Source organism: Mobula birostris, chromosome 4 (genome assembly GCF_030028105.1).
Source record: "Mobula birostris isolate sMobBir1 chromosome 4, sMobBir1.hap1, whole genome shotgun sequence".
Lineage (NCBI taxonomy): Eukaryota > Metazoa > Chordata > Chondrichthyes > Myliobatiformes > Myliobatidae > Mobula > Mobula birostris.
The window spans coordinates 97,642,441-97,667,274 of NC_092373.1; positions in this window are offsets into that span (position 1 = coordinate 97,642,441).

Sequence of the window (24,834 nt, forward strand, 5' to 3'; positions counted from 1 at the left end):
TTTCCAGCATCTGCAGATTTTCTCTTGTTTGTGAAATTATCCATACCAGTTCAGGAGCCTGATGGTTGTAGGGTAATAGCTTTTCCTGAAGCTGGTGGTGTGGGACCTGAGGCCCAGTGGTACTTCCTGCCCGATGGTAGTAGCAAGAAGAAGGCATGACCTGGATGTTGGTGGTCTTGGAACATGAATGTTGTTTTCTTGTGGTACTTAATGGTGTGGAGGGTTTTGGCTGTGATGGAGTGGGCTGTATCATACATTCTGTAAGATTTCATTTCTTGAGCATTGCTGTTTTCATACCAGGCTGTGATGCAATCAGATAGGATACTCTCCACAGAGCATCTACAGAAGTTTGTCAAAGTTTTAGTGACCTGCTGAATCTATGAAAACTTCTGAAAAAGAAGAGGTGCTGCCATTCTTTCTTTGTGATTCCAATTATGTGATGTTCCATCGCTCCAACTCCCCTCAGACTTCAACACTGCAACTACACTCAGACACTAGCACTCCAACTCTCCTCAGATACCATCACTCATCAACTCCCCTCAAATACCATCAATCATCAGCTCCCCAAAGAGACATTCACACCAACTGCCCACAGATAGCATCACTCCAACACGCCTCAAATACCATCAAACATCAGCTACTCTCAGATACCATCACTCCAATTCCCCTCAGATACCATCACTCCAACTCCCCTGAGATACCATCACTCCAACTCCCCTCAGACACCATCACTCCAATTCCCCTCAGACACCATAACTCCAACTCCCCTCAGACACCATAACTCCAACTCCTCTCAGACACCAACACTCCAACTCCCATCAGATACCATCACTCCAAATCCCCTCAAATACCATCACTCCAACTCCCCTCAGACACCATCACTCCAAATCCCCTCAGATACCATCACTCCAGCTCCCCTCAGATACCATCACTCCAGCTCCCCTCAGATACCATCACTCCAACTACCCTCAGTTACCATCACTCCATCTACCCTCAGTTACCATCAATTCAACTCCCCTCAGACATCAACACTCAAACTAACCACAGTTACCATCACTCCAACTCCCCACAGATACCATCACTCAAACTACCCTCAGAAACTATCACTCCAATTCCCCTCAGATACCATCACTCGTGAGCTCCCCAAGGGACGATCACTCATGAACTTCCCTAAGAGACAATCACTCATGAACCCTCCTTAGATAACAACACTACAACTCCCCTCAGGTTACATCACTCCAACTCCCTTCATGTACAATCAAACTTTAGCTCTCCTCAGATATCATCGCTCCAACTCCCGTCAGATACCATCACTCCAACTCTCCTCAGATATCATCACTTCGACTCCTCTCAGTCACCATCAATCCAACTCCCCTCAGTTACCATCACACCAACTGCCCTCAGACTCCATCACTCATCAGCTCTCCTCAGATACCATCACTCCAACTCCCCTCAGATGCTATCACTCCAACTCCCCTCAGTTACCATCACACCAACTGCCCTCAGACTCCATCACTCATCAGCTCTCCTCAGATACCATCACTCCAACTCCCCTCAGATGCTATCACTCCAACTCCCCTCAGTTACCATCACACCAACTGCCCTCAGACTCCATCACTCATCAGCTCTCCTCAGATACCATCACTCCAACTCCCCTCAGATACCATCACTCCAACTCCCCTCAGAAGCCATCACTCCAACTCCCCTCAGAAGCCATCACTCCAACTCCCCTCAGATACCACCAATCCAGCTCCCCTCAGATACCATCAATCCAGGTCGCCTCAGATACCATCGATCCAGGTCCCCTCAGATACCATCGATCCAGCTCCACTTAGATACCATCACTCATCAACTCCCCTCAGACACCATCACTCCATCTCTCTCAGACACCATCACTCATTTACACTAACCCAGTAAACTGCATCTTTTTTGAATGTAGGTGGAAATCAGAGAACCCAAGGAAATCCATCCAGTCACAGGGAGAGCATACAAACTCCGCACGGACAGCACTCTAGGCCTGGATTAAACTCTGGTAGTATGAGGCAGTAGCTCTGCTGTTTGCACCTCTATGCTATGAGAGAAATTGGAGAATGGTGGCAGGACAGGGACAGAAATTTGCGGAGCAACACACACAAATTGCTGGAGGGACTCTGCAGGCCAGGCAACATCTCTGGAAAAAAGTATACAGTCGATGCTTTGAGCTGTGACGCCAATTGTTTACTCTTTTCCCTAGATCTGATTCTGGTTCTGAGTTCCTCCCGAATTTTGTGTGTGTTGCTTTGGATTTCCTGCATCTTCAGATTTTCTTGGGTTCTTGCGTTCTTGCTGTTTGGAGAGCTGGGTGTTTAGGGAGCTGGTGTTGTGTGGTCCGGAATTATTAGCCTGGCCCAGGTGTGTCACCTGATCTGTCCCTGGGCCGCAGCTTCTATTTGAACAGTCCGTGTACGGGGATTAACTGAATTGTTAATGACTTTAATTTCTTCACAGACAACAGAAGGAGCAGATGGTAAAAAGAACTCGCTCTAAGTCTGCCGCAGGTGCACAAACAGCCGCACACGTTTGCAGAATTTAGCAACACCTCCGTAACCCAAGGGTTGTGTCGTTCATTTCAACTGAACACAATCTTTGAATGCTCTGTTCTTTTGAATATGATTTGTTGGAGGTTGTGATAACACTTGCCAAATTTGGAATTACAAAAAAAGTTCAACACAGAATAAGCATTGATCCCACCGACTCAGGGAAATGATTAGCCAGAGTATTTCTACTACAGTTGTTCATCTCGTCAATCCAGAATTGTTTCATGTCATTTGCAATACACAAGTGTAAAGAAGAACAAAACAATTGGTACTCTGGATTCGATGCCACGCAAAAACCACAACAAGTTAAACAACGAGAATAAATAAAACGCAATAACTATAAATACGCAAGACTGCTAAATGATTGTATGTTCATAAAGTGATGCTTGACACAGGAATGTTATACTTATGGTGACTCTGACAGGAAATGATAAATTCATTGGTGTGTGGAGGGATGGGTTAGGTGTTGATCAGCCTTGCTTTTTGGGGAACGTAACTGGTTTTGAGTTTGATGGTTCTGGTGTAGATCCTACAGAGCCACCTCCCTGATGGGAGTGGGACAAACTATGAGCAGGGTGGGTGGGTAGGATCCTTCATGATACTATTGGCCCTTTTCTGGCACATTTCAGTATATATGTCCTTGATAGTGAGTGGGCTGGTGTCCGTGATGCATTGGCCAGTTTCGTCAACTCATTTTAGAGCCTTCTTGACCCCCACAGTGCAGTTTCTGTACCATGCAGTGACACAGCTTGTCACGATGCTTTCTGCAGAAGGATGCGAGTGTAGATGTGCGTCAGCCTCCTCAGAAAGTAGAGGTGTTGGTGGCTTTCCTGATAATGTAGGATGTGTTCTGGTTGTGCCAGATGTGCACTTGCAGGAGTTTGAATCTGCTTGCAGCTTCCACTGTTGTGACGCCGATTTAAAGAGGGGTGTGAGTGGAATAAATTCTTCTCAAATCATCTCCTTTGCCTTGTTGACATAGAAGAAGAAGTTATTTCCTTGGCACCAGGCCTCGAGCTTTTCCACCTCCTCTCTGTAGGCGGTCTCTTCGTTGTTGGTGATGAGCCCCACCACTGGCATGTTGTTGGTGAACTTAACAACATGATCACTGGGGTTTTGTCTGTGCAGTGACGTGTGAGAAGAGTGTACAGTAGTGGGTTCACCATGCAGCCCTGGGGAGCTCCCGATGGGGAGGGAGGAACTGGGAGGAAAAGAGTATAGTTGAAGTTTTGGGTCGAGACCCTTCATCAGAACTCTGCCTGTGGCTTATTTTGTATACTGTTTGTGTTGCAAATTGAATTATCTTTGAAGGCTTCTACTTGGTGAGAACACTGTGCAGGATTCCGTAAGTGAAGAGTTAAGTTGTACTTTTGTATATTTGTACTTTTGACAGGAGATTAGTTCTGTCAGCCTTCAGCTGCAGTCTTCTGACCTTCATTCAAAGTGTGCAGGATAGCTTGTTGGCAGATGCACTGCTTCTTTCCAACTAAATCTCAGACATCCCAATGTTAAATGAAAATAAAAAGAAACCTGCGGATGCTGAAAATCAAACAAAAACAGATCATAGCATGTCACAGCATTTCTGTTTCATCCCATGGTAACCTCAGACCAGCTGCCAGCTGCTAGGACATCTTGAAAAGTCAATCTGCTTGCAGATTCTCAGTACTCACAGTCCCCTTCATTGCTAAAACTTTAGTTTCGAATGGTGAGGTTCGGCAGTCTCTGTGTGAGCTGGTTGAGAGGCATCAATGTGTGTTGAAATTGCATTGGGAACTACAGTAGGTGTTTGACCCAGATTACAGCACTGACAAACAGAGGAAGTTTGATTTGCGGTAAGGGGACTAAGGGCCTTAATCCTGAACCATCAGACCCTGCTGGGACTGCCCATGTCCTCTGAGATCTGTGATGCACACGTCTTGCCTCTGAGTCTTGAGAGAGCTCCTTGTTTCTGGCATGATTGTGGTCCATTCCATCCATTCATAACACCATAAAGTATATAGGTTATGGGCTGAGTGCAGGTCGGTGGGACTAGGTGAGAGTATGAGTTCGGCATGGACTAGAAGGGCCGAGATAGCCTGTTTCTGTGCTGTAATTGTTACCTGGTTATATGGTTATATACGAGCAGAATAAGACCATTTGGCCCGTCGAGACTGCTCCAACATTTCATCATGGCTGATCCATTTGCCCTCTCGACCTCAATCTCCTGCCTTCTCCCTGTATCCCTTCATGTCCTCACTAATCAAGAATCTATCAATCTCTGCCTTAAATATACCAAATTTCTTGGCTGCCCTAGCAGCCTGTGGCAATGAACTCCACAGATTCACCACTGTTTGGCTTAAGAAATTCCTCTTTATCTCCGTTCTAAGAGGGTGTCCCTCTATTCTGAGGCTGTGTCCTCTGGTCTTAGACACTCCACCATAAGAAACATCCTGTCCGATCCACTCTTTCGAGCCCCTTCAACATTCAATATGTTTCAATGGGGTCATCCCTCATTCTTCTGAATTCAAGGGAGTAGAGGCCTTGAGCCATCAAATGTTCCTCATATGACAACTCTTTCAATCCTGGTATCATTTTCATGATACACACATCAAAGTTGCTGGTGAACGCAGCAGGCCAGGCAGCATCTAAAGGAAGAGGTACAGTCGACGTTTCAGGCTGAGACCCATCGTCAGGACTCATTTTCATGAACTCCTTTAAACCCTCTCTAATATCAGCACATCCATTCTTAAGTAGAGGCCCAGAACTGCTCACAATACTCCAAGTGAGGCCTCACCAGTGCTTTATAAAGTTGACATTACATCCTTGTTCTTATATTCCAATCCTCTTGAAATGAATACTAATATCTCATTTGCCTTCCTCACCACAAAATTCATCCTGCAAATTAACCTTTGGGAAATCCTGCACAAGGACTTCCAAGTCCCTTTGCCTCTCAGATTTTTGAATTTTCTCTCCAATTAGAAAATAGTCTATGCTTTTATTTCTTCTAACAAAGTGCATGACCATACACTTACCAACACTGTATTTCATCTGCCACTTCTCTGCCCATTTTCCGAATTTGTCTAAATCCTTCTGTAAGACCATAAGACATAGGAGTAGAATTAAGCCAATTAGCCCATCGAGTTTTCTCTGACATTCCATCATGGCTGATCCTGGATCCCACTCAACCCCATACACCAGCCTTCTCACCATATCCTTTGATGCCCTGATTGATCAGGAAACTATCAACTTCCACCTTAAATATACCCATGGACTTGGCCTCCACTGAAGTCTGGGCAGAATATTTCACAGATTCACTACTCTCTGGCTTAAAAAAGATCCTCCTTACCTCTGTTCTAAAAGGTTGCCCATCAATTTTGTAGCTGTGTCCTATAGTTCTGGATACCCCCACCAAAGGAAACATCCTCTCCACATCTACCCTATCTAGTCCTTTTTAACATTCGGTAGGTTTCAATGAGATTCTTCTAAATTCCAGTGAGTACAGGCCCAAAGCTGCCAAACGCTTCTCATATGTTTACCCTTCGTTCCTGGAATCATCCTTGTGAACCTCCCCTGGACTCTTTCCAATGACAACGCATCCTTCCCTGAGATGTGGGGCCCAGAACTGTTGTCAATACTCCAAATGCGGCCTGATTAGTGTCTTATCAAGCCTCAGCATTATCTCCTTGCTTTTATATTCTATTCTCCTTGAAATAAATGCCAACATTGCATTTGCCTTCTTTACCACAAACTCAACCTGTAAATTAACCTTCTGGAAGTCTTGCACAAGGACTCCTAAGTCCCTTTGCACCTCTGATGTTTGAACCTCCGCCCCATTTAGATAATAGTTTGCGCTATTGTTCCTTTTTCAAAATGCATTATCAAACATTTCCCAGCACTGTATTCCATGTGCCACTTTTTTGCCCATTCTTCAAATTTGTATAAGTCATGAGAACAGACACATACACACACACACACACACACACCACCTCCCCCCCCCCCCCCCCACAAACACACCCACAAGCTTTCCACATCACTCTAAGAAACACAGAAGGTGTGGGCCATTTGGTACCTTGTACCTCTGTCTGCCATTCAAAAAGTTCAGGACTGATCTGCTATCTGATTGCTGCTCACTGCAGTAACCCTGTGTCTCTTGACCACCACTCCCCCCTCCCATACCCAGTCACCTATTGATCTGTTTGAGTATACTCAGCAACTGAATTTCCAGAGTCCTCGTCAATACAGATTTTCTAAGATTACCTGAGTTGTGAATGGTCATGCCTTACATTGAGACGGTCATTCTGGGTTGATGAACCTTCTCTGCACTCCTTTGATCACAAATCTACCCGACTTAAGTAGAGACCTGCTGCAATTTTCCAACCAGCAGAATAAGTCTGCAGTGCATGCAATCTCCGTGGCTCTTTACTCAGCCTTGGAGCACCAGGACAACAACAATACCTACATCAGTCTGTTTATTGATTACAGCTCAGCTTTCTACACCATAATCCTCTCAGGACTAATCAAGAAGCTGCAATCCTGGGGCTCTGTACTTCCACAAGCAACTGGATCCTTGACTTCTGCAACGGGAGACCACAGTTAGTGTGGATCAGAAATAATATCGCGATCTTCCTGACGATCAACATACACATACCTCAAGGCTATGTGCTTAGCCCAGAGATCTATTCTCTCTACACTCCTGACTGTGCGGCTAGGCCAGCTGAAGGGATATCTATAAATTTGCAGAGGACATAACCATTGTTGGTAGCATCTCCGACAGTGACGAGGGGGCGAACAGGAGTGTGATTGATTGGCTGGTTGACTGGTGTCTCAACAATAACTTTGCACTTAATGTCAATAAGATTAAGAAAATTGATTTTGGACTTCAGAAAGGAGAAGTCAGGAGAACACACTCCAGTCCTCAGTGAGGATCAGGTGCATGTTCATTTGTTATCTGTTTTGTCATATGATGCAGGCGATCATGGTCTTTCCATGACCATGATTGTTCTTGGCAAAGTGAAAAGAGAGCAGGTTCAATTTCCTGGATGTCAACATCTCTAAAGATCTATCCTGGATCCAACATATTGGTGGCTTTATGAAGAGGGTATGCAAGTGGCTATCTTCCATCTGGAGTTTGAGGAGATTTGGTATGTCACCTGTTACATACCTCATGGATATCTTGTGACTGTCTTATGACCATGATGTAGTTGAGTATCTTATGAGCATGAGGTAATGATCATGTGATGGTGAGGTGATGTAATTTTCCCACCAGTGTGAGGTCACGTGATGACATGTTCTCACCAGGTATTTAAGGGGAGACCCCTGGTGTGACACGGTTAGTTTTTCCAGTTGAGTTTTAAGTTTAGTTCGTTATTTAATGTACATGGACAACGTCACCGTCTTCTGCTCTGATCCAAGGTCAGTTCGCAGGTTGATTGGCATCTGCGAACAGTTCGAGCTAGTGCCGGGGGCCAGGGTCAACCGCTCGAAGAGCGAAGCCATGCTCTTTGGCAACTGGCACGACCAACCCAGCGTCCCCTTCACCATCAGGTCTGACCACGTGAAGGTGTTGGGGATCTGGTTTGGAGGGGCTGAGGCAACAAGAACTGGCAGGAGCGGACTGCCAGGGTGAAACGGAAACTGGGACTGTGGGAAGGGCGCTCCCTGTCGATAATGGGCAAGAACCTGGTCATCAGGTGTGAGGTGCTCTCAGGGCTGCTGTACTTGGCGCGGGTGTGGCCCGACCCCGCTCCTGCAGCTCGGAAATCACCCGAGCCGTCTTCAGATTCGTCTGGGGATCCAAGATGGACCGGGTGAGACGGACCATCATGCACAAGTCCCTGGACAATGGGGGCAAAAACGTCACCCTGATGGCCAGCTTCATGTGTGGCTGCATCAGGCTGTGTGTGGATCCCAGATACGTGGGCACAAAGTACCACTATGTGCCAGGTTCTACCTGTTGCACTGGCTTTAAGGATGGGGCTGGCCTCTTTCTCGCGCAACACCCCTGTCAGCTGGTCATTGCCTCCATACCTGTCCTTCGTGGAAAAATTCTTCAAGGCCGACGCATTTGACCACAAGGCAATTAGACAGTGGTCGGCACGTAGTGTCCTGCAGCCACTGCAGGAGAAGGACGTGGTGGACACAGTGGGGTGGTTCTCTGAGCAGACCGTCCAGTTCATCTGGAAAATGCCTCATTGCCAGACCTCACCAACAGGCACAAAGATCTCGCCTGGCTGGCGGTGAGAGGGGCCCTCCCAGTCAGATCCCTCCTGTACGTCCGGAATGTCGTCTCTGCACCCCACTGCCCCCGGGAGGACTGCAGTGAGGAGGAATCGGTGGCTCACCTCTTTGCACACTGTGGGTTCGCAAAGAAGGTGTGGAGGAGAATGGAAGGGACAGTGCAAAGATTCATGCCCAGCAGCTGCGTTACCGAGGACTCCGTGATCTACGGGCTGTTCCTGGGGACACATACGGAGACAAACATCCGGTGCTGCTGGCAGATCATCAAATCGGTGAAAGACGCGCTTTGGTCTGCCCGAAACTTGGTGGTCTGCCAGCACATGGAGATGTCTGTGACTGAATGCTGCCGACTGGCTCACTCACACCTGCAGGAGTACGTGCTGAGGGACTCAGGCTTGGTGCGGCCACTGCAAAGGCCCGGTGGGGAAGGACCACAGTTTAAGGTTCATCACCCATGGGAGTGGGAGGGGTCGGGTGGGGAGGAGAATAACCCTCATCAGTGGTGTGGATAGATGAATCAACATGGTGCCCCAGGAGTGGGTGGAATTGTTAATTTGGAAAAGGAATTAGAGCCAATGCCTGCCTTTATTGTTGATAATTTTATTGACCAAGGGTTGAGAGTAAATGAATGATTTATTGTAAACATCTTTCATTTGTATATGAACAGAGATTCAACGCATAATTTTATTGTAAATAACTTTATTTATCGAATAAGGACTCAGGGTCAATGAAGGTTTTTTTATATGTATATAACTTTATTTTGTAATACTTCTGAATAAAATATTTTTGGAGAAAAAAAATTAATTTGTCAGATACTCTGTTATGCTGCATATTCGTCTTATGATGCAGTTTTGTTTTAAAGTGGAGTTCTACTTTCTATTGTAAGTAATATTGGAGAGTGAAGACCTTACCAAAGTACAGGAATTCACCGAGTCAAGTTAAGCTGATATCGTTCAGCGGTTTTGGAGAGGATCGACCTTCATTGAATATTCGTTCAAGAAATAGTGACCTGCATTTTGAGATATCCTCTGCTAAAGCAGGAAGGATTGTGCAGTGTCTTTTCTCCAGGAGAAAAGGTCAGTTCCTTTAAACCGTTTTATTTCTGTCGTCGTGAATCCTGCGGACAAGGCAGGTTCTGGCTAGGATCAGCGGGTAACGTCACGTCTTCGAGGAATTCTTTACTTCAGGAAAGTCTCTCCTAATTGACAATATAAATCTCTTGGACTTCCGAATTTACCATTCTAAGAACTGTGTTCGAATTTACCACTTTAAGAACTGTCTTCACATTTACCCTCTTAAGAACTGTTTCAGAGTTGCCGTATAGCAGTTAACTTCTGGTTAAATTAGTCATTTGAATATTTTTCGCTATTGTTGAGCAATAAATGTCTGTTTGTTTTTGTAAAACCTGACGCAATTGATATTCATTGTTGCCGATCATGTGACAACTAAAGACTCTAGCGAATTACTACTGATATACCATGGAGCAGTTGTGTTCCAGATTGTTCACTGGCCAAGTTCATGAACTTTCAGTGAATCATATACAAGGACACCAAAGTCCCAGGTAATGCCGACACTCTTCAACACTTAACCATCTGAGAATATTATAGTATGTTTTACCAAAGTGGATGACACATGTTATATTCTATCTGCCTTGTCCTTACTCATTCACAGCCTGTCCCAATAGCTCTCTGCATTCATCTCAAAACACTCTCTGTTCCCCACATTGTATCATTAGCAAACCTGGAAATATTGGAATCGAATCATTGAGTTTTACAATATGGAAGCAGGCCCATCAGCCTTTGGTCCAATTCTGCGATGCCAAACAAAGTGCTCTTCACTCCTCTCCGCTCTGATTATTAATGCAGATTGCAAACTTTTGGGGTCCTAATTTCTAACCCCAGTAGCCACAACCACTCAATTCACAATGTCTTGTTTATTCCTCCTTGGTTATCCCATGTCAGCCTCTTGCCAGTACTAACAAGGCAAGAGTGTAAACAACAAACAGTTCATGGACAGTCACAGTGGCAAAGCCGTGCAAGATAGTCATAGAAGATGGATCAAAATTGCATAAGATTGCAAACTACACACAGTCTCTGAGCAGTTCAGCAATTGTGTCTTTATTCAAAAATGTTTTAGTCATAATATATAGTAACTATAATCCATCCACATATTTCTCCTTTCATTCTACTATCAAACTGATAGAAAGTCACTCATGCTTCCTCGCTACATAATGCAGCCATGAGAAGCTGTTACATTGCACCAGTATCCAGTGGCAAAAGGACTATAGCTTGTGGTCCTTCCCACAGAATGCTGGTTGCACTGAGCGTCAGTGCGTCCTTCAGCATATACTCCTGCAACCCCGAATTTGTGGCTGTCTTGTACTGTGAGAGCAACAAATTTCAGAGAGACTAGAGTTCCTGACTTGATGATTTTCCCCTTGACAAGGATTACTGGCATAGTTTTCCAGACCTCTTTGACATGCGAGTAGGTGAATGTACTTGTGTTCTGGTCATACGTGGCACTCCAGTTCGAAGTCATGCTCAGTTCTGTTCACACTGACATGCTGCCTCCTGCCAGGTGGCTGGATGTTGGCGAAGGGGTTGTGAAGGAAGTGGAAGTGCAGGGTGACTGACCAGTCAATTTCACAGCAGCTGATGGTTAGGAGGTGTCAGACTAATTTACATTTTGAGCATTTGGTAATTACAATAGATCTAAATGAGCAGAGAGTGGGATTGCCTAAAAACAAGGAGTTTTAAATCTCAGGCATTAACGTGACATCTGCTCAGGGAAAGTGGGAGGCATGTAATTCAATATGACCTAATAGCAGATGCCAGTCATCAGTCATTGCTACAGAGACACAATAGCTGCTTTACAATATCTGCCTAGAATTCAATTAAGGAAGTCTATCCAGAACCATGTAGGTGGTGTATGCGGATCACAGCGGTACACAGCACTTAAAGTGGTTTGATAGGACAGAACATTTTAATTTTATGAAGTGGGACTCACCACAGTATTGCCTACACCGCAGTATGTTGCACGAAATGTTTTGAATCTTTATTTTACATCCTGTCCGCTAAGCACAGTGACAAGGTCGCAGGGACATTAAGAGGTCTCACATGTCATCCTTAGACGCATCAGGCTGTTGTAATGTAGAGGTGGGTTGATATGGTTAGGTGATAGTTGGAGTAACTCAGCAGGTCAGGCAACATCTATGGATGTTTCAGGCCAAGACCCTTCATCAGGGCTGCAAGGGAAGGGGGAAGAAGGCAGAATAAGAAGTTGGAGGAGGGTGGAGTAGGGGGATGGAGTACAAGCTAGAAGATGATCAGTCATGATCATAATAAATGGCGATGCAGGCTCGAAGGGCCAAATGGCCTACTCCTGCACCTATTTTCTATGTTTCTATGTTTCTATGATCGGGAAAGCCAGGTGAATGGGATTTGATAAAATTCTCCACGCAAGCTCATTCAGAAATTAATGAGGCATGGGATCCAAGGAAATCTTGCTTTGTGGATGCAGAATTGGCTTGCACACAGAAGGTGAAGGGTGGTTGTAGATGGTTTGTATTCTGCATAGAGGACGGTGACCAGTGGTATTCCTCAGGGATCTGTTCTGGGACCCCTCCTCTTTGTGATTTTTATAAATGACCTGGATGAAGAAGTAGAAGGGTGGGTTGGTAAGTTTGCAGATGACACAAAAGTTGGGGGTGCTGTGGATAGTCTGGAGGGTTGTCAGAGGTTATAGCATGACATTGCTAGGATGCAGAACTGGGCTGAGAAGTGGCAGATGGAGTTCAACCCAGATAAGTATGAAGTGATTCATTTCGGTAACATTGCCCTTTCAGCATGCATTTTCTATCTTATCTACTTATCTACTTATCTACTTATGACTCCATGGCTCCCCTCTTTTGGGCCACAGCCATCTTGAGGCCCTCTCTGTCGCATCGGTGATACTGCGGATGGCTCTCTTCTTCCTCTCTCCCTCGATGCCCAAAATGCTGAAGGCTCTAACTAAAGAACGGGCTGCAAATCCCCTACAACCAACCTCCACTGGGAGACACCTCGCTCTCCATCCAGCCTGCTGACAGTTGCTGACCAGTCCTGCATACTTGGAGAGCTTCCTTTCAAAGGCCTCCTCCAAGCTATCTTCCCATGGGACTGTCAGCTCCAGCAGCAACACTTGCTTAGTAGACTCAGACACTAGGACAATGTCTGGTCACAGGGTGGTGGCTGCGATATGGTTGGGGAACTTCAGCTGCCCTTCGAGGTCCACCAACAGCTGCCAGTCCCTTGCAGAGGTCAGAATGCCTGCAGATGTTCTTTTGGCAGGTATTGGCTGCTCCCCAGCTCTGACAAAGGCAATGGTCTGCTTGGAGTGTCGGGACCACTTCGCCCACTCAACTCCTGCGCTGACGGCTTCAGTGATGGTCTTCAGGACCTGATCATGCCTCCACCTGTACCGTCCCTCACCAAGTGCCCTTGCACAGCCGCTGAGGATGTGCTCCAGGGTTCCTCGCTTGGAGCACAGTGGGCACGCAGATGACTCTGCCTTGCCCCATGTGTGCAGGTTTGATGGGCTTGGAAGCACATTGTACACTGTCTGGATGAGAAATTGGATGCGGTGTGGTTCGGCTTTCCAGAGATCAGTCCAGGTCACTTTCCTCTCAATGGCATTCTCCCATCTTGTCCAAGCACCCTGTTGCTTCATTCCCACCGCCTTGCAGGCTCTCATCTCCTCCACTACTGCTCTCACCTCCTCCTGAACTAGATGACGCCTTTCCTTCCCTCTGGTGTCCATTTGGGGAGTTGGAAAGGATCCTAGCCCAGCTCGGCCTTGTGTGACCACTCCCATCAGCCTCCTGTGACGCAGCCTCGCCTCTGCCTCCTGAACAGCTTCACTTCCTGCCAGTAATGCCACCCCATCTCCCTGCTTGCTTACCCTTTTGATATAATGTTTATCCTTAGACACTAAGCTCCCATCTATAGTGCTGTCCACTATCTCTCTATAGGTATTATCAATCACCTCCTCACTTTCCCTAATTAGCTGAAGGTCATCAAGTTGCAGCTTCAGATCCCTACACGGTCCTTAAGGAGCTTCATCTCAATGCACCTGGTGCAGATGTAATCCTTGGGGAGGTTGGGAATCTCCCAGGGTCCCCACATCTGGCACTCCAAGCATAACACTAATCCTAGATGCATACCTCTAATTACTAAATAAATAAGTCTGATAAAAACACAAGAGCATGAAGACACACTCAATGTTTCAGGAACCCTTCTTCTCCTTTGCCATCAGATTTCTGAATGGATAATGAACCCATGAACACTTCCTCAGTATTTTTGCCTCTCTTTTTGCACTACTTATTAATTTATTTTTTATATATACTAGTCGAATACTCCCTATCCAAAAATCCAAAATCTGAAAACCTCTGAAATCCAAACTTCTTTTGAGTGCTGACATGATATCACAAATGGAAAATTCCTCTCGGATCTGGGAAGGTTCCCAGGTGATTCACAGGTCTTTGTGCATCACAGACAGTTCCGAGAAGTGACCTCACATATGTTATGAGCAGAAGTTAATGAAAAATAGAAAAAACACTGTATAAAGTGAAAAAAAAAGATCTCAATCGTTTATTGAAAGACTGGATTCGTCAGTGTTGGATTGAACAAATTCCGCTTTATGGTATGCTGACCATGAAACAAGCAAAGATCTATCACGATGTACTGAAAATCAAAGGTAATCGTGAATATTCATCAGGCCCATTGCAGAAACTTAAGAAAAGGGATGACATTAAATTTTTAATAATTAAAACAATTTAAAAATAAAGGATTTGCTCATCACAAAAACAGAAGAGAAATTCATTGATGAGTTTGCCAAGATAGTTATTGATGAAAATCTAACACCAGTGCAAATTTACAATGCTATCTGCTTTCATTCCTTATATGATTTTTTTTTACATAAAAATACAGTATAAATTGCAGTTAGTGCAACTTTTTAATCTAAACATGGCATGGTAGGTGGAGGCTGAAAGCCTGCCATTGTTCACAGCTGATTCAGGTATTATCCCGATTCTGCTGTGCTGCTCTTGTTACCCTGCACACATTTTATATTTATTTTCTTAATGGGATTTAATCACTTTTACTGTTAAGTACATCTGTGTGATGAACAAGTGTAAGACAAAGACTGCATACTGGTAGCACATAAATTCAGAGTTAGAAATGACGTCGATCCCAAGCTATCTCATTATATATTCCAAAATTTGAAAAAATCCAAAATCCAAAACACTTCCGGCTCAGAGCATCTCAGATAAGGGTAATCAACCTAGACATCTTATTGTAATTTATAGTTTTTTTGTATGTTAAATTTAAAATGGCTTCTTTGTTATGTTAATCTTTTAAATTGCTGCGTGTGTGGATTAAAATGGCTTCTATGTTATGTTAAATGCTGAGAAAGTCTCTCCCTAGACATTTGCTTGGGTTAATACAGACAGCAGGGTACTATTAGCCAATGGGTATTCATGTTATCGTTCTTCCGGTGATAATGCTGTCTCATATAACTGGGAACGGGGGTTTTTGGCGGGGAGTCGGAGGAGAGACAGAGAGGACGGCGGACGTGCGGACAGGCTCCAATCGATCACTCCGGGTGGTCCTGAGCCGCGAGTCGACAGGGTCCGGGTGGTCCCGAGCGGCGAGTCGACAGGGTCCGGGTGGTCCCGAGCCGCGAGTCGACAGGGTCCGGGTGGTCCCGAACCGTGAGTCGACAGGGTCCGGGTGGTCCCGAGCCGCGAGTCGACAGGGTCCGGGTGGTCTTCAGGAATTTCTGAGCTCCAATTTGTGCACAAAGAACTTGGACTTTGATAAGTCTGGCACCTTTTCTTTCCCTTTACTTCCTTTTCTGTATCGAACTTATATGAATTTCATAGACTTAGTAATATCTATAAAGTGTACCTGGTGAAACGTACTGTGTGTGCTGGCTGATGATTGATGTTTGGGATTGATTTGGGTGGCAGTGGTACAGCAACCGACTCAGCGGGAAGCGTTCAGGCCGGTGCTGGGCGGGATTTCCCCTAGACATATACGAGCCAATGTAGGTGAGTGTTACACGTGGGGGCTACCGTCCTGGATTTGGATTTTCGGTAAAGCTGTAATAGTCGTCGCATTAAGTAGTGTGAAGATGGATCGAGATAAGATTGTAAGTTGGTGTGAATTGGAGGAGGTACCAGTGAATCATGCATGCGTGCTAAGTGGGGTCGATTATCGCATTCCAGCAGATGTACTGGTGCGAGGGTTGAGTTTGATTAAAGGTATTGGGCAGGTAGAACTTATAGCTGGAAGGGGTGGGAAAGAACTGGAGTCCAGCTGGATGTTGGTGCGGACGAGTGCTGACGTCATGACGTTGGAACTACCAGCAACAGTCCACGTCCAGGGGGAGGCGGGGCCATGGGGTCTCCACACCTTCCCGGAGGACGAAAGTGAGGAGGTGCCGGAGGAGGAGCTAGATGAGGCCCCCGGCCGGGTGCCAGTAGCAAGAGGTGGAGGTGTGGAGTGGGAAGGCTTGGCCAGGCCCCATCCCCCACTTAGTGGTGAGACCTCCGAGTTAGCGGCTGCCATTACCTCCCTGGTGAGAAGGGTTGAGGGGCCCCGCATGAAGCTGAGAATTTTCTCTGGAGCCAGGCCCACCCCGGAAGGGGAGGACGAATATGAGGCCTGGATTGAGAACACGTCCCAGTTGCAGAGGCGTGGTCAGGTTTGGATGAGGAAAAGAGACAGCGATTGGTGGAATACGGCCAGGGGAGGTGGCATTAGTGATGGGGATCCCCAGATTCCCCGGAGTACCGGCGGGCAAGGCCCTGCTGGTAGACGCCCCAGACGACCTGGAAGGGGAGTCCCGGTTCCCGGCTGGGGCGCTGGTGAGACCTGAATTGCAGAGGCCCTCAGCTGTACAGGCACACCGGATGGGGGTGATGGTAAGGAACATAACGGAGAGGGAGATCACCTTTAAGCACGAGATGCCCCTTGCGCACTTGTTCCTGGTGACGGTGATGTCCAGCGCCCCCGTGAAGCCCACTGGAGGAAAACTATTGGAGAACAGGGGGCTGACCGAGGAAGCCTTTAATTTTAAAGACTTCCCTGTACCGCCGGAGTATAAGAGCAGGCTGGTGGAGAAGATGCTGAAGCTAGAGGATGCCTTTTCTCAGGGTGAGTTTGATGTGGGATGTTCCAAGAGCACTCGGCACACTATCTGGGTGACAAATGACACCTCGTTTAGAGAAAGGTCGTGGCGGTTGGCCCCAGCAGATGTGGAAGATGTGCGGCAGTTGAAAGATGCAGGGATTATCGAGGAGTCCCGAAGCCCCTATGCATAGTGGTGGCGGGGAAGGAAAATGGGAAGGTACGCATGTGCGTGGACTATAGGACCCTGAACCGGCTCACTGTTCCCGACCAATATACGGTCCCAAGGGTGGAAGATGCCTTGGCCTGTTTAAGTGGGGCGCAGTGGTTTAGTGTATTGGATTTGCGGAGTGGGTATTACCAGATTCCGATGAGTGAGGCCGATAAAGAGAAGACGGCCTTTATCTGCCTCCTGGGATTTTTCCAGTTCGAACGAATGCCCCAAGGCATATCAGGGGCCCCAGCCACCTTCCAGCGGCTCATGGAGAGGACAGTGGGGGATATGAACCTGCTGGAGGTATTGGTGTACCTGGACGACCTGATAGTGTTTGGATCTACGTTGCAGGAACACAAGGAGCGGCTGCTGAAGGTGCTGAGTCGGCTGAAGGAGGAAGGGTTAAAACTTTTTCTGGATAAATGTCAGTTCTGTAAGACGTCGGTCAGCTATGTCGGGCATATAATCTTGCAAAATGGAGTGGCCACTGATCTGGCTAAAATAGCTGCAGTAACACCTGGCTGAGACCCCAGAAGGTGAGCGCCTTACACTCGTTTTTGAGGTTCTGTGGGTATTACTGGAGATTCGTGAAAGGATATGCGAAAATGAGTCACCCATTGAACCAGCTGTTGTGTGGTTATCCACCTGTGGGGGAGAAAAGGAAGGGAGACCGAGGGCCAGAGGTAGGAGGATACTTGAACCCCGGGGAAGCCTTTTGGTTCGAAGTGGGATGCTCAATGTGAAGGGGCATTCCAATCTCTAAAAAGGGCGTACGAGTTGGCTGAGGCGGCGGCCATCAAGCAGAATCAGCGGAATAAGAAGAGGTATGATCAGAAAGTAAAGTTCGTTCAGCTATTGCTGGGAGACCGAGTCCTTATCCGGAATTTAGGACTACCTGGTAAGCACAAGTTGGCGGATCGTTGGGCAGCCTCCTCCTATGTGGCGGAGAGTCAGATGCCGAATCTCCCTGTTTACCAGGTGAGACCCGAGGATGGGAAGGGGCCAGTCAAGGTACTCCATCGGAACCACCTGTTGCGTCTGGGTCAAAAGGTGAAGATGGATCCAGAGCCCGAATGCGACGGTGCGGGGCCAGGGAAGAGCCCACTGCGAAAGAGACGGGGCTGGTCCCCACCTAGAAAAGGGATACGTCATCGGAAGATGATGATTTGGACATGTGGTATCTGCTTCCGTTCGCTGATTCCCCGGTGCCGGGAGAACAGGCTCCTGGCCTTTCCTTCACAGTGTTAGGGGAGAAGAGGGAGGGTGTTGCAGAGCCACCTGTAATACAGCCGGAATTGGGGGAGGAGAGAGTGGAGCCAGAACCTGAGGCAGAGGGCTCACAGGTACTGAGGGGTTCCTGTGAGGGTGGTGCCCCGTGTGAAGGTCCGACAGGTTGTCATGGTCCGGTCCGTATTCCGGTTCACGGTCCGGTCCATCGACCCTTGCTCCAGGTTTTTTTGTCTACCCTGTTTCTGTTCTTGCTGAGCTCTAATTGAGGCAGCTGATGCTCGTTGGGGCTGGCTGCATAAATACCTTCAGAGACCAGGGCGTGACTGCTGAATTGTTCTTGTCCTTACTCCTTGTATCCCTTCCTCTGCCTTTTGTTTCCTTGCCTGAAGCCTTGTCTTGTCTTGCTGGTAACTCTCGCCTCGCCTGAGGTTCTCGTTTCGCCTTGCATTGCCTAAAGCCTTGCCTGGTCTTGCTGGTAACTCTTGCCTCATCTCACCTTCAGTCTTGTCCTGGAGCCACCCTGTACCTAGCTCCCTTCCTGTCCCTTGCCTCTGCTGGGTAAGCCAGGCCGTATTGCCGTTACCTATGGTTGGTTCTGTCCCTTCCTGTCCCTTGCCTCCGTTGGGTAAGCCAGGACATCTTGCCGTTACCTGCGGAATTTCTGTCCCTTCCTGTCCCTTGCCTCCGTCAGGTGGTGATCTGCGCCCTGCCCAGGAGGAGTCTCCAGCCTCCAGCCTCTTGCAAAGCCTCGCCTCTAGCCTCAAGCCTTAAGACTCCAGCCTCGTCCTGCCTGCCAGTCTAGCCTCGTCCTTGCCTAGTTCTGGGGTCCGAGCCAGAGGCAAGACCCAGGTTCTGGGTCCTTGTCCAGTCTCTGGCTCGGAGTCCAAGCCAGGGCTCCTAGCTCTCTTGTCCAATCCTATTCTAGGTTTCCGGTTTTCGTGTCCATGTCCTTGCCCTCACCCTGTATCCTAGTCCTGTCCCTAGTACTTCAGTGTCTGTGTCTTGCACTTGGGTCCGTTCCTAGGCACCTCCTTATGACAGAACAATCCAGCCAACCATGGACCCAGCGACACAGACACTGTCGTTTTCCTCTTGCCACCCGGGGTTCCTTTCTGTTAAATACCCTCCCACCCACTCGGGTTGTCCATAGTCTGGATACCCTGTTTGGTCGCCAGGAGGCTCTGGTAGAGGCGGGGATACTGTCATGGTCCGGTCCGTGAATTCCGTATTCCGGTTCATGGTCCGGTCCATCGACCCTTGCTCCAGGTTTTCCTGTCTACCCTGTTTCTGTTCTTGCTGAGCTCTAACTGAGGTAGCTGATGCTCGTTGAGGCTGGCTGCAGAGACCAGGGCGTGGCTGCTGGATTGTTCTTGTCCTTACTCCTTGTATCCCTTCCCCTGCCTTCTGTTTCCTCACCTGAAGCCTTGCCTTGTCTTGCGGTAACTCTCGCCTCGCCTGAAGTTCTCGTTTCGCCTTGCATTGCCTGTAGCCTTGCCTGGTCTTGCTGGTAACTCTCGCCTCGTCTCACCTTCAGTCTTGTCCTGGAGCCACCCCGTACCTAGCTCCCTTCCTGTCCCTAGCCTCTGTCGGGGAAGCCAGGCCGTCTTGACATTACCTGCGATTGGTTCTGTCCCTTCCTGTCCCTTGCCTCTGTTGGGTGGTGAGCTGCGCCCTGCCCAGGAGGAGTCTTTAGCCTCCAGCCTCCTGCCAAGCCTTGCCTCAAGTCTCCAGGCTCCAGCCTCCTGCCAAGCCCCGCCTCAAGTCTCTAGCCTCTAGCCTCAAGCCTGAAGACTTCAGCCTCCTGCCAAGCTTCGCCTCAAGTCTCTAGCCTCTAGCCTCAAGCCTGAAGACTTCAGCCTCCTGCCAAGCTTCGCCTCAAGTCCCCAGCCTCAAGCCTGAAGACTCCAGCTTCATCCTGCCTGCCAGCCAAGCCTTGTCCTTGCCTAGTTCTGGGGTCCAAGCCAGAGGCAAGACCCAGGTACTGGGTCCTTGTCCAGTCTCTGGCTCGGAGTCCACCCAGGGCTCCTAGCTCTCTTGTCTAGTCCTGTTCCGGGTTCCCGGTTTTCATGTCCATGTCCTCGCCCTCACCCTGTATCCTAGACCTGTCCCTAATACTTCAGTGCCTGTGTCTTGCACTTGGGCCCGATCACAGCCACCACCCTATGACACAGGTAGGCCCAGGGTGTAACCTGGGGTGTCTGAACCAGAAGAGTCAGCAGAGGAAGTACAGAGGTCTCAGAGGAATAGGCACCCCCTGGAGAGGATGACTTATACAGCGCCGGGAGAACAGGGTGTAATCTCTACAGCCCTGGGAAGTTATGTCACTGCTTTATGCACCTGGGTTGGGTTTTGTGTTTTGCAAAGAGTACTGGTGAACCCTGTTAACGTCATGAGAGCATCACTTTTATTTGGTGGGGGGAGAGTGTACGGGGTCTCTTTTTTTTGTATGTTAAGTTTAAAATGGCTTCTTTGTTATGTTAATCTTTAAATTGCTGCGTATGTGGATTAAAATGGCTTCTATGTTATGTTAAATGCTGAGAAAGTCTCTCCCTAGACATTTGCTTAGGTTAATACAGACAGCAGGGTGCTATTAGCCAATGGGTATTCATGTTATCGTTCTTCCGGTGATAATGCTGTCTCATATGACTGGGAATGGGGGTTTTTGGCGGGGAGGCAGAGGAGAGACGGAGAGGACGGCGGACGTGTGGAAAGGCTCCGATCGATCACTCCGGGTGGTCCTGAGCCGCGAGTCGACAGGGTCCGGGTGGTCCCGAGCCGCGAATTGACAGGGTCCGGGTGGTCCCGAGTCGCGAGTCGACAGGGTCCGGGTGGTCCTGAGCCGTGAGTCGACAGGGTCCGGGTGGTCCCGAGCCGCGAGTCGACAGGGTCCGGGTGGTCGTCAGGAATTTCTGAGCTCCAACTTGTGCACGAAGAACTTGGACTTTGATAAGTCTGGCACTTTTTTTTCCCATTACTTCCTTTTCTGTATCGAACTTATATGAATTTCATAGACTTAGTAATATCTATAAAGTGTACCTGGTGAAACGTACTGTGTGTGCTGGCTGATGATTGATGTTTGGGATTGATTTGGGTGGCAGTGGTACAGCAACCGACTCAACGGGAAGCGTTCAGGCCGGTGCTGGGCGGGATTTCCCCTAGACATATACGAGCCAATATAGCTGAGCGTTACATATGTATTGCAAGGTACTGCTGCTGCAAAACAAGTTTCATGACATATGGTGGTGATATTAGACCTGATTCTGATTCTGATTATCCAGCAGAATTCCAGTAATTTGACAGTGTCAGGGGGCAGGAGTGAGGTTAGTTGCTATAACTAGGGAGAAGGTGCTCAGGGAACTGAAAGGTCTGAAGGTGGATAAATCACCTGGACTAGATAGAAACATAGAAACATAGAAAATAGGTGCAGGAGTAGGCCATTCGGCCCTTCGAGCCTGCACCACCATTTATTATGATCATGGCTGATCATCCAAATCAGAACCCCACCCCAGCCTTCCCTTCATACCCCCTGATCCCCGTAGCCACAAGGGCCATATCTAACTCCCTCTTAAATATAGCAAATGAACTGGCCTCAACTGTTTCCTGTGGCAGAGAATTCCACAGATTCACCACTCTCTGTGTGAAGAAGTTTTTCCTAATCTCGGTCCTAAAAGGCTTCCCCTCTATCCTCAAACTGTGGCCCCTCGTTCTGGACTTCCCCAACATCGGGAACAATCTGCCTGCATCTAGCCTGTCCAATCCCTTTAGGATTTTATACATTTCAATCAGATCCCCCCTCAATCTTCTAAATTCCACCGGGTACAAGCCCAGTTCATCCAGTCTTTCTTCACATGAAAGTCCTGCCATCCCAGGAATCAATCTGGTGAACCTTCTTTGTACTCCCTCTATGGCAAGGTTGTCTTTCCTCAGATTAGGGGACCAAAACTGCACACAATACTCCAGGTGTGGTCTCACCAAGGCCTTGTACAACTGCAGTAGTACCTCCCTGCTCCTGTACTCGAATCCTCTTGCTATAAATGCCAGCATACCATTCGCCTTTTTCACCGCCTGCTGTACCTGCATGCCGACTTTCAATGACTGGTGTATAATGACACCCAGGTCTCGTTGCACCTCCCCTTTTCCTAATCGGCCACCATTCAGATAATAATCTGTTTTCCTATTTTTGCCACCAAAGTGGATAACTTCACATTTATCCACATTAAATTGCATCTGCCATGAATTTGCCCACTCACCCAACCTATCCAAGTCACCCTGCATCCTCTTAGCATCCTCCTCACAGCTAACACTGCCACCCAGCTTCGTGTCATCCGCAAACTTGGAGATGCTGCATTTAATTCCCTCATCCAAGTCATTAATATATATTGTAAACAACTGGGGTCCCAGCACTGAGCCTTGCGGTACCCCACTAGTCACCGCCTGCCATTCTGAAAAGGTCCTGTTTATTCCCACTCTTTGCTTCCTGTCTGCTAACCAATTCTCCACCCACACCAATACCTTACCCCCAATACCGTGTGCTTTAAGTTTGCACACTAATCTCCTGTGTGGGACCTTGTCAAAAGCCTTTTGAAAATCCAAATATACCACATCCACTGGTTCTCCCCTATCCACTCTACTAGTTACATCCTCAAAAAATTCTATGAGATTCGTCAGACATGATTTTCCTTTCACAAATCCATGCTGACTTTGTCCGATGATTTCACCGCTTTCCAAATGTGCTGTTATCACATCCTTGATAACTGACTCCAGTAGTTTCCCCACCACCGACGTTAGGCTAACCGGTCTATAATTCCCTGGTTTCTCTCTCCCTCCTTTTTTAAAAAGTGGAGTTACATTAGCCACCCTCCAATCCTCAGGAACTAGTCCAGAATCTAACGAGTTTTGAAAAATTATCACTAATGCATCCACTATTTCTTGGGCTACTTCCTTAAGCACTCTGGGATGCAGACCACCTGGCCCTGGGGATTTATCTGCCTTCAATCCCTTCAATTTACCTAACACCACTTCCCTACTAACATGTATTTTGCTCTATTCCTCCATCTCACTGGACCCTCTGTCCCCTACTATTTCTGGAAGATTATTTATGTCCTCCTTAGTGAAGACAGAACCAAAGTAATTATTCAATTGGTCTGCCATGTCCTTGGTCCCCATAATCAATTCACCTGTTTCTGTCTGCAGGGGACCTACATTTGTCTTTACCAGTCTTTTCCTTTTTACATATCTATAAAAGCTTTTACAGTCCGTTTTTATGTTCCCTGCCAGTTTTCTCTCATAATCTTTTTCCCCTTCCTAATTAAGCCCTTTGTCCTCCTCTGCTGAACTCTGAATTTCTCCCAGTCCTCAGGTGAGCTGCTTTCTCTGGCTAATTTGTATGCTTCTTCTTTGGAATTGATACTATCCCTAATTTCTCTTGTCAGCCACGGGTGCACTACCTTCCTTGATTTATTCTTTTGCCAAACTGGGATGAACAATTGTTGAAGTTCATCCATGCAACCTTTAAATGCTTGCCATTGCATATCCACCGTCAATCCTTTAAGTGTCATTTGCCAGTCTATCTTAGCTAATTCACGTCTCATACCTTCAAAGTTACCCCTCTTTAAGTTCAGAACCTTTGTTTCTGAATTAACTATGTCACTCTCCATCTTAATGAAGAATTCCACCATATTATGGTCACTCTTACCCAAGGGACCTCTCACGACAAGATCGCTAATTAACCCTTCCTCATTGCTCAAAACCCAGTCTAGAATAGCCTGCTCTCTAGTTGGTTCCTCGACATGTTGGTTCAAAAAACCATCCCACATACATTCCAAGAAATCCTCTTCCTCAGCACCTTTACCAATTTGGTTCACCCAATCTACATGTAGATTGAAGTCACCCATTATAACTGCTGTTCCTTTATTGCACACATTTCTAATTTCCTGTTTAATACCATCTCCGACCTCACTACTACTGTTAGGTGGCCTGTACACAACTCCCACCAGCGTCTTCTGCCCCTTAGTGTTACGCAGCTCTACCCATATCGATTCCACATCTTCCCGGCTTATGTCCTTCCTTTCTATTGTGTTAATCTCTTCTTTAACCAGCAACGCCACCCCACCTCCCCTTCCTTCATGTCTATCCCTCCTGAATATTGAATATCCCTGAACGTTAAGCTCCCATCCCTGGTCACCCTGGAGCCATGTCTCTGTGATCCCAACTATATCATAATCATTAATAACAATCTGCACTTCCAACTTATCCACCTTATTACGACTGCTCCTTGCATTGACACACAAAGCCTTCAGGCGCTCTTTTACAACTCTCTTAGCTCTTATACAATTATGTTGAAAAGTGGCCCTTTTTAATGCTTGCCCTGGATTTGTCGGCCTGCCACTTTTACTTTTCTCCTTAGTACTTTTTGCTTCTACCCTCACTT